Source organism: Macrotis lagotis, chromosome 5 (genome assembly GCF_037893015.1).
Source record: "Macrotis lagotis isolate mMagLag1 chromosome 5, bilby.v1.9.chrom.fasta, whole genome shotgun sequence".
NCBI lineage: Eukaryota > Metazoa > Chordata > Mammalia > Peramelemorphia > Peramelidae > Macrotis > Macrotis lagotis.
The window spans coordinates 54,952,786-54,962,803 of NC_133662.1; the positions used below are offsets into that span (position 1 = coordinate 54,952,786).

The 10,018-nt window shown below is 36.0% G+C and overlaps 1 protein-coding gene and 1 long non-coding RNA gene across 4 annotated transcripts in view; one reads left to right on the forward strand and one right to left on the reverse strand.

The window, feature by feature from the left end:
- Window positions 1–10,018, forward strand: part of ADGRB3 (adhesion G protein-coupled receptor B3) — a 909,716-nt gene that overhangs the window by 689,907 nt on the left and 209,791 nt on the right. The window lies entirely within an intron of this gene.
- LOC141523802 (uncharacterized) overlaps window positions 951–10,018 on the reverse strand; it is a 120,310-nt gene continuing 111,242 nt past the window's right edge. The window contains exon 7 of the long non-coding RNA XR_012478602.1: window positions 951–1,098. This is a non-coding gene — a long non-coding RNA (uncharacterized LOC141523802). The remainder of the gene's footprint in view (window positions 1,099–10,018) is intronic.

Genomic DNA, 10,018 nt, shown 5'->3' on the forward strand with positions numbered 1-10,018 from the left:
AGTTATAAATTATTACCTAGTTTCTAGAATATCTCTAATTGTCAGACTTCTCAATTAGGTCCTAGTCATCTCAAGAATGAGCTGTAGCATCTTCTTACCCCTATCTAATACTGCCTACACATTGCATAACATTCTCAATTGCAAATTTATTACATTGTCCTTACTGCTTAAAAAGGACATTGCTAATGTAGATACTTTTCACATATTTGAACACATCTAGACATCTAAGTGACCAGCAGTACCTGAAAATATAAAGATCTATGTTTTACAATTGTAGAACTTTTCCATGTTCAGAACCCCAATCTTTCACTTGGCTCAAACTTTGCCTGAATTTTACTATGCCAATTTTGCATACTACATGTGAAATTGGTCTGCTAATATTGTTTTCTGACAGTTGGGAAATCTGCTCTGTCATTTGAGGTTGGGATTTACTGAATCCTTGGAGGAATGTTGATGTTTCTGCATATTCTGCTTAGCATTCTCTCATGTCAGTTTAGCAAACAATACTTTATTAGATTATTCACTGTCATTTATCCAGCACATGGTTGGTTCTTGTCCTTTGTTATCAAAGAAGACCAAAATGACATTACTATGTTAGAGATGAGTTACAGTGGTGTGTCTGACTATGACTGATTAGATCATTATGAGCTGGGAATGCTCTACCACAGGTCAGACACAAATTGTCCATGTGAACAACTGGGATGATTACTCTTTATTTATGTATCTAATGATTCCTTTGAGTTGCTTCATTCTGCCTTACTCATAGAACATAGCACCCTCTCTGATGAGGGCATGCCGTGCTGAGTGGTTCTGTGCCAGTATCTACAATGCCACATAATCAATTCCAAAGTTCTTAAAAGAGACCTTCAGAGTATCCCTGTATTTCATCTAACCCCCCCCCCCCCCACTGAACTCTTGCCCTGAGTTCTCTTTTGGTCTTTTTGGTCTTTTTTTGGTAAGTATATTCTTGGCATTTAAACAATATGGCCAGCCCATTATAGTTGTGCTCTCTGTAGTAACATTTGAATATTTAGCAGATTAGCTCAAGAGAGGTCCTCAGTGTGTGGTATCTTCTTTCAGATGATCTTCAGGATATTCCTAAAACAATTTAAATGGAAACGATTCAGTTTTCTAGCATGGCTTGGTAGACCATTCACATTTCACACATCAATGAAATCAGTACAACAGCTTTATAGATCTTCAGTTTGATAATCAGCCTAATACCTCCTCTCTCCCATGCTTTCAAGGATTCTCAAATACTGGGGCAGCTAGTTGGTGTAGTGGATAAAGCACCGGCCCTGAAGTCAGGAGTACCTGGGTTCAAATCCAGTCTCAGACACTTAATAATTACCTAGCTGTGTGGCCTTGGGCAAGCCACTTAACCCCATTTGCCTTGAAAAACCCTAAAAAAAGATTCTCAAATACTGAGCTAAGTTTTGACAATGTGTATCTCCCTGAAAAGTACACTGCCAATGTAAGTGAACTTATCCACAGTATTCAAAACTTCTCCATTTCTTGTAATTAATGATTCTACATATTGATGGCTGATTAACCACCTGTGTTTTCTTGGTATTAATTGTAAAGCCAAAGTTAACATAAATAGCAGAGATTTGATCCATGCTTTGTTTGAGCTCATCTTCGGAGGCTGCACTGAGCATGCAATCATCTGCAAACATAAAATCTTGTATCAGCACTCCTACTTTGGTCTTGGCTTGTAGCCTTTTGAAGTTGAAGAATTTATTGACAGTGCAGTAGCTGACTTTGATTCTGTGTTCATCCTCAGTGCAAGTGTGTGATAAAATGATGCAAAACATTATGCTAAAAAAGCATGGGAGCAAAGACACAGCCTTGTTTCACTCCATTGGTGACCAATATATCTTGAAAGCTTTGTCCACAATCTAAAACCTAGGTGAGCATGACATCATGAAATTGATGAATAGTAGTTATGACCTTCTCTGGGCAACCAAATTTTGACATAATTATCCATATGCCCTCATTACCGATGGTATCAAAGGCTTGGTCAGGTCTAAAAACATGGAATACAGACCTCTTTTCTGCTCTTGGCATTTTTTCTGGAGTTTGGGCAGCAATATCATATTGACTGTTCCTCGACTCTTTCTAAAGTCACACTGACTCTCAGGGAGGTGATTATCTTCCAGGTGAAGGATCAGCCTATTGAGAAGGATTCTGGCAACAATCTCACCACTGACTAAAAGAGAAACATCCCTGAGATTGTCATAGGGTAATCTATTCTCTTTACATTTATAGAGTTGGACAATGAAAGCATCCTTGAATTCCTGGGGGATAATCTCTTCATGCCATATAACCTGGAAAATTTCAGTCAACTTTTATATGAGCATTGGGTCCCCCACCTTAGAAATCTTTTTTTTTCTTTAGGTTTTTGCAAGGCAAATGGGGTTAAGTGGCTTGCCCAAGGCCCAGTGCTTTATCCACTGTGCCATCTAGCAGCCCCACCACCTTAGAAATCTTAACTGAAATAGAATCATTACATATGTTCTTTGCCACATTAAAGGATAATGGCATTCAAAACCTTTTCTTTAGTTCAAGCTTTGACTAGGACCAGATTGGCTTTAACTTGAGGTAAATGGTCAGTGGCTTCTGCAGTTATTGATGATGGTCTGTTAAGAACACTAAGGAAGAGTTCAGTTCACCTCTCTAGGATCTTGTGCCTATTACTAATCAGTATGGCTCCACTGGCACTGGGTAGTTGAGATGCATCACATGTCTATGGTCCATAAATAGCCTTCAAGTTATCATAAAAGCACTTTGGATTATTACAATCTTCATAAAATTGAATTTCATCTGCCTTCTTATTGAGCCAAGAATCATGAATCTCTAAACTTCACTTGTGCTTTACTTTTGATGGAATTAAATGGTACCTTGTTAGAAATAGATGAGCTATCCTTCTGGTAAAACCCTGTGGAGTTCTCATTTTTCATTTTGCAGCTTCTGTATTTCCCTATCATTTTCATCAAACCAGTATTGATATTTCTGAGTGTTCTGATCAAGATGAGCGAATGTAGTGCTGTATACCAAATCACTGAACTGTTGTTAACTGTGTGATGGCTCAACTTTCCCAAGTTAGCAGCAAATTGTACACAGAGAGACACTCTAATCTCTTGACATTAATTCTTCTGGTAGTCATTTTGCCTTGAATGTGAATATTTAGCTTGGAGAGAAGAGTCTGTGATCCGTTCAGCACTCTGCACCACACTTACCTTCATCATTCTCATATCTCTTGTACTTAAAATCATATGATCTATTAGATGCCAATGTTTACTGCTAGGGTTCATCCTAGAAGTTTTATTGTCTTTAGTTAAACAGAAGACAGTGTTTGTGATGAGAAGGTCATGAGATGTGCAAGTCTTCAGTAGTAGGTGACCATTGCTATTGCTGTTTCCAATTCCATTCCTCTGAAAGACTCCCTGTCATGCCTGGTAGTCTGAGCCTACTCTAGCATTAAAGTCACTCAGAATTATAAGCCAATCCTTTTGTGTTACATTGATGATGAGCGTTTCCAGTTCTTCATAAAATTTTTCTTTGACCTTAATCAGAATTTGTCATAGTGGGAGCACAGGCACTGATGATAGTATGGCATTTTCCTTCAAGTGTCAATCTCATTGTCATGAGCCTGCCATTCACAGCTTTTGGTAGGCATTCAAGCTTGTTGACTAGATTAGTTTTTGATTGCAAAACCTACCCCAGTTTTCACAGAATTCCCCTTCACTGCAGCCACTTCATAAAATCATGCATCCAACTTCAACTTCAGAATTCTAGCCTTCATTTGCCAGCCTTATTTCACTTGGGGCTACTATTTGGATATGATACTTGCAACAAGATCTGTTTGTCTTTCCGGCCTGTTGGATCTTGTATTGTCTATGAGAGTGCACACATTCTATGCACTGATGGTGAGTGGAATCTTTCTTGAACAAGGTTTTGTAAATTTTTTTGTGTTTTGACCACAGGTTTGGATACCTGCCTGCCACAGTAATCAGGCCAGTGTTGCATAAGCAGACAACTTTTAGGGCATCTTTTTTAGCCCCTTCCTCACACCAAGAAGTGAACAATGGGATCCTTAAAAGGACTGCATTAAGACCCAAGTCGCTGCTGTTTCCCACTAATGCTTCCAGTGAGGAAACAAGCCTATGACCTGGGCCACCCATAAGCAGGGTTGTGACTTCAGCTCCCAGTATATTTGCACCTGCTGGGTCATCATTTGCATGTTACCACATGACTTTGAGATTAGGAATAATAAAGTGGTATGAGTGATGTGTTTTGATTCATGCATAAATTGGACTTAAGCAAAGTTCGCTTCCAAAGGCATCCTTGTTCAGTGGCAAGACAGAATCTAGACAACTGATCATGACTCTAGATGCAGTGGATAACCTTGGCTTCTTCAGTGATGAATCAAGCTTTAAGTACTCCACAAACCCTGCTTTTCAGCTGCCTTCATAGCTGTTGGAACAAACTGTTCTCATCCTCTCATTCTACTAGTGGAAGACTTCACATATTTGGAATAGTCATTGCCCAGGTGACCAGTGGGTTTGAGACCCTTAGTTACCCTCAACCTGGTTTAGCCTATCTGCCAAAATAGTATACTAGGGTATGGCTGCTGGGCATGCTATAGTTTATTTGAAACACAGGTGAGAAGTAGGTAGCTCAGTGGACATCAAAGGTGGAAAATAGCTTTCACATCAGAAGTCCTAGTCTTCTTAAATACACTCTACATATATTCGACAAGAATCATTCCATTGTTGGTAGATTGGCTATGCCATAGAGCCCTGGGTTTGATGATCCCAATTTGCTAAGCAATATTAAGAACTAATTGAAGATTATAATGATCAAATTATTGAGGAAGCTAGATATCATATTGTGGTCTCTGTTAACATAGTCCAAATCCTATAATGGATCACACTTGACTTTTTTATATCTCACTGTAGCATCACTTATTTCTAATTTCTCCCCAGAATACTAAATATACTTTTTCTTCTATCCACTTACCCTATTTGTGTGGGGAAACAAAGCTCTCCCTAATTTTCTCTCAGGTAATTATATATATATATACTACAAATCCAACCAGAAATGTTACATAGATGATGGAAAGCTGCATGATTAGGTACTGAGTTTTGTTTTTTATATGATAATAATAATAATAATAATAATAATAATAATAATAATTTTATGGCAACTTCTTATTTGCTTCTTTTGTATTCTTACCACACTTAGAAAAGTTAAGCACAAGCATACAGAACATGAGAAATCAGATAGTTAATTGGTGGCAAGAAACAAGTATCTACTTTCTTCACTTTTTCAGGATTAAAGTGATAAATTCCACAGAGATCTGTGGAACCAAAATATAGTGTGTCTGTCTCTCTGTCTCTCTGTCTCTCTGTCTCTCTCTCTCTCTCTCTGTCTCTCTGTCTCTCTCTCTCTCTGTCTCTCTCTCTCTCTCTCTGTCTCTCTCTGTCTCTCTCTCTCTCTCTCAGAACAGTGCAGGATATAATCAAATGTTTTAATAGGACTCTGGAGTTACATGACCTTTAGCAATAATGCACGTACAATAAATTAGTCTTCACAGCTGTGGGTGTGAATCTGTAACTGTAAACATTATCTGAAAATTGCACCATGACAGATAATAATCATAATGTAGGAACATATTGATCATAAGAACTGAAAGACAGAATACTAAGCCTTAAAGTGGCACACATGACAAAAAACCATTTGCAAAATCATGAGTGTTTTCCAAGAAAGTTTTGGAAACAATTCTAAATCATATCTTGCTATATCCTAGAAAGTATAAGGAACATCAGAATAGCAGCAGCCACAGAAGCATCTTTAGCATTTAGCATGTTAGGAGTGTTATGATTTTTGAACTTTCTAAGGAATTTGGGGTGTAGCCCATCGACAGAGGACATAAAGGAAGCATTCTTTGTATATAGTAAGTTCTGTGTCATTAGAAAAGCTATACTTATGAGATTGGAGTTGAGAGGTATTAAAACTATTTCATCAGAGAGGAATCAACTTCCCATGATATTTTTTTTAATTGTATGGGAAAGTCAGGTAGAATTTAACAGCATTTGGAAGGAACACTAGCAAGGGAATAAGGACACCACAGTTTCACTATTATGCATGCTGCTGACTGACTTGGTGACTGTAGGTAAGGCTTTTCAACTCTTTTGCTCTCAGTCTATATTATGAAGGGTTTGAATTAGATATTAAAGTTTCCTTGTCAGTTCCAATATCAAGTTATTTTGTGAATAGTAAAACGTAAGATTCTTGAGGTCAGGTACTGTCTCACTTTGGTCTTATATCTGCAGTACCTGTCATAACGCCTCACATATAATAAATGTTTAACAAATGCTTGCTGATAGATTACAGTTTTAAAGTAGTTAGTGTGGAGTTGGAGATTGTAGTAGTAAATGTCTGAGAGAAAATATGTATGACTGATCCCAAATAAACATCACAAAACTGAGAATATAAATGTCAACCAACCAACAGAGGATATTATTCATATTTAGAAACTGATATTATTTTCTAGTATGTTAACTGAAATAGTATAAATTATATTTCATTTATCCACCTATCCATTCATTGAAAAGTAGTTTGATAAGTAAGTATAGTACCTAAAGTATGCTAAACTTTAGGAAAGATAGATTAGTAAGATCTGACCCTTTTACCTCATAGAATTCACAATTTTATAAATAGTGAGTATTCTTTAAATAATGAGCAAAAAGTTGTTAAAGTATTTTGACATCCTATTAGAAACCTTCCTTTGGGATAATTTAGATTTGTTGAAAAATAATTTCTTCATATGGATGTTCAATAGTTATAAATGCTGGCCAACATAGAAACATAAAGGAAGAATTTACACAAATGATTTACTGGTACTGTGCAAAAACCCATATGCTTTTCAAATTTGAACATTTCAATTTTGGAGTGCATTTTAACTCCCTCTTCTCTTTGTAGAGTCACTCGAATACTTTGTCAATAAAAACTGACTTACAATTTGATAAAATCTTGTGAATCAATTAAGGATTTTGCTGTCTTACAGTCATTTGCAGCCATAGCCAAAATTTGTCATATTTCTTATATTGAGTTTTTTTTTTTTGTTTGAAATAGTCTCTCTATAACTCACTCAAAGCTGACCATTCAGGAATTACTCAATGACCTGAAACCAATAACAATTTTCGTGGGAGTTTTAACCTTGCCCACTTTCCAACCTGGTCTGGTTCACCCTTCCTCAGTGTTTCTATTCAGATATTAAAAAGTCAGACACTGCTGAAACAATTGAATAACAATAAAATTTTATGGGAGCAGCTAGGTAGTACAATGGATAGGGTGACTGACCTGGAGTCAAGAATACCTGAGTTCAAATACCTAAGCCCACTAGGTCTCTTATTAGTTGTGTGTGACACTTCATAAGTCTCTGAGCCCTCTGCCACAGGTTTCCTCATCTGTAAAAGGTACTGGAAATGGTGAACCATTTCAATATCTGCCAAGAAAAGACAAGATGGGGTCCTGAAGCCAGACATGACTAAAATGTTTAAAGAACGATATCAAAACAATTCAATAACAAGTCTAGGCTCAATTCAAACACAAAAGACATGTTAGTTTGATTCATGTCTATGACCCTTTCAACTCTATGATTCTTAGTCTGTGATAGTTACATCTACTGGAAAAGATGCTGACAGGTGAATTAGACTTTGAATCTTGATACTAATGGTACTACTTTAAACATATAAAATTAAGATATTGGAAAAGATCACTTCAATAGTCATTTTTGTATAATCCTGTGTTTCTAAGATTCTGCTAACTCTAGAACACCAACAAAAAACCCTTTCATTTCATGATGTTTTATAAAACTTTGTCTTCTTGAAACCTTCAACCATATTTAGCATCCTTAACTTATAAATACAATTCATATATACAGGGATGAATCTCAGGACTGAGAATGGTATGTAGCTCATATCATTTTCAAGGGTTATCTCAAAAGGATTTGGAGATCACTTAAGGAGTTTGTCAAAGACAAAGAGGTAGAATCAAGGACCTATCTTGTTTTTCAGTTTAGAAAGCTTACTTTAACTCTGACATAAAAACAAGTTGTCACTTGTTATTTGGACCATCTATTAATTCATTTTTAGAATGCCATTGATTTCTAGCCTTACTAACACAGTACATAACCAGGAAAATTGTCTTGTAAAATCAATTTTTTACAAGGTTGCAGTGTCCCTTCATGGAATAATAAAACATAAGAAAAAAGCATCAAAACTGTTTCTTGTTATTGTTGATTTGACTGTGAAGTGTGTTTTGTATTCTACATTTTCCTAGTTTGCCTGCTAATTAGTCACACTAAATTAGTGAAAAACATGAATTGTCTTCACAGCCATTTCATACAGACTAGACTGTACATACAAAAGACACTTCTGTGTAGTTATGAGAAGTTCAATGATTTCTTTTCCCTTCTCTAGTATTTCAGTCCTTATCATTTTGAATGTTTATTCTGTGAGAACCATTGTACTTTCTAAAAATGGTCCAATTTTAGAAGGAAAGCAAATTGTCCACTTTCAAAGTCAAAATTTAACTAAAATATTGGTACTTGTGTGCTTTTTTCCTAAAAACTTCTTGTTGAAAGGAGGTAGAGGAGAATATTATTTTTCTTCAGAAGCTGAAATATACTACCTTAATTCATCCATAGGCATGTGAAAATTGCTGAGGACACACTACTTGATCATCATTCCATTACCTTTATTTGGGCGAATCCAAGATTAAACTATTCATTTGCTGCAAAAAAACCCAAAAGTATATTATAAATAGACAACTGGTTAATCTTGTATTAAAAGGGCCTTAGTATGTAACTTTCATCCACAAGTCAGTTTTCCATATAAGAAATGTTACTGTTTTGGGATTATGCTAACAAGCTTATGACTGATTTCCAGACTTGAGATAGCATTTCCTTGTAGCAAGGCTAAGGGGTGGGAGGTAGGAGACCTTATTTTAGTTCAAAAGTTGTTAAGCGGGTGTAGAGAAGAAAAGGATATTTTCCTGCACTTCAGAGCTAAGACATAAGTTAGCAATTTTTTTCAATGCAAAATGATCAAATGATGTTTTAGCTACTTATCAGTCTAATGAATTATTTGAGTAGGAGTTAAAGCAATCTGTAATATTTTGTACAGAGGAGTAAGTTTATTGCCTGGTGAATATGAAACATCTAATCCAGTAGAAATTTAAGAATCTGAATCATTTTAAAAAAAGAAACTTGGAATTTTATAAAGACAAATTTCTCTAACAAAATAGTAAGGATCTGAGGCTGCTCGGGTGTTCTATTCCTCTCTTTGTTAAAAGAAAAGCTTTGGCAATTGAGCTTATTAGTTCCGGGAGTGTGGGAAATAGTGTCATTAGTCTCTTAAGTCTACATATCACCATTATCTCTTAATAGAATCAGGAAAGGAGCCTATGGAAAAAGACATGATTTGGAGGGAAAAGTTAGTCTGGATTCAAAGAGCAGCCTTCCAGATTGAAAAACAAATGCCTTAGTAATAAGGCAGAAAAGAATACATGAACTAAAAATGCTAAAGGCTTTTTCGACTTCATCAGCATAGTGTACTCATGTCATAGCAATGAGTTCTTGCTGTGCATCTCTTCCAACCTCTTTTACATATTGACTCCCGGAGACAGAAATTCTCTCAAAGAAGTATGAATGCCTAGACATTACGACCTAAATGTTCCATGGAATTCTTCGTGGGATGATAGATTTAAAAGTGGTTTAGAGATCATCTAGATTAATCTAATCATTTTAAATAATGTTTTGAAACCTTTTTCTAAAGGTCCAGGGAAGTGACATGAATTGCTCAATATAACAGAAGTGTTTATCATTTGAGTCAGGACTCAAATCTAGGTTCTCTAATTCTCTGTATTATACTCATTCCATGACATTGCTCCATCTTTCAAATTTCTATAATATCCAACTTTTTTCTAGTTTCTTTTCTGGTTGCTTTTA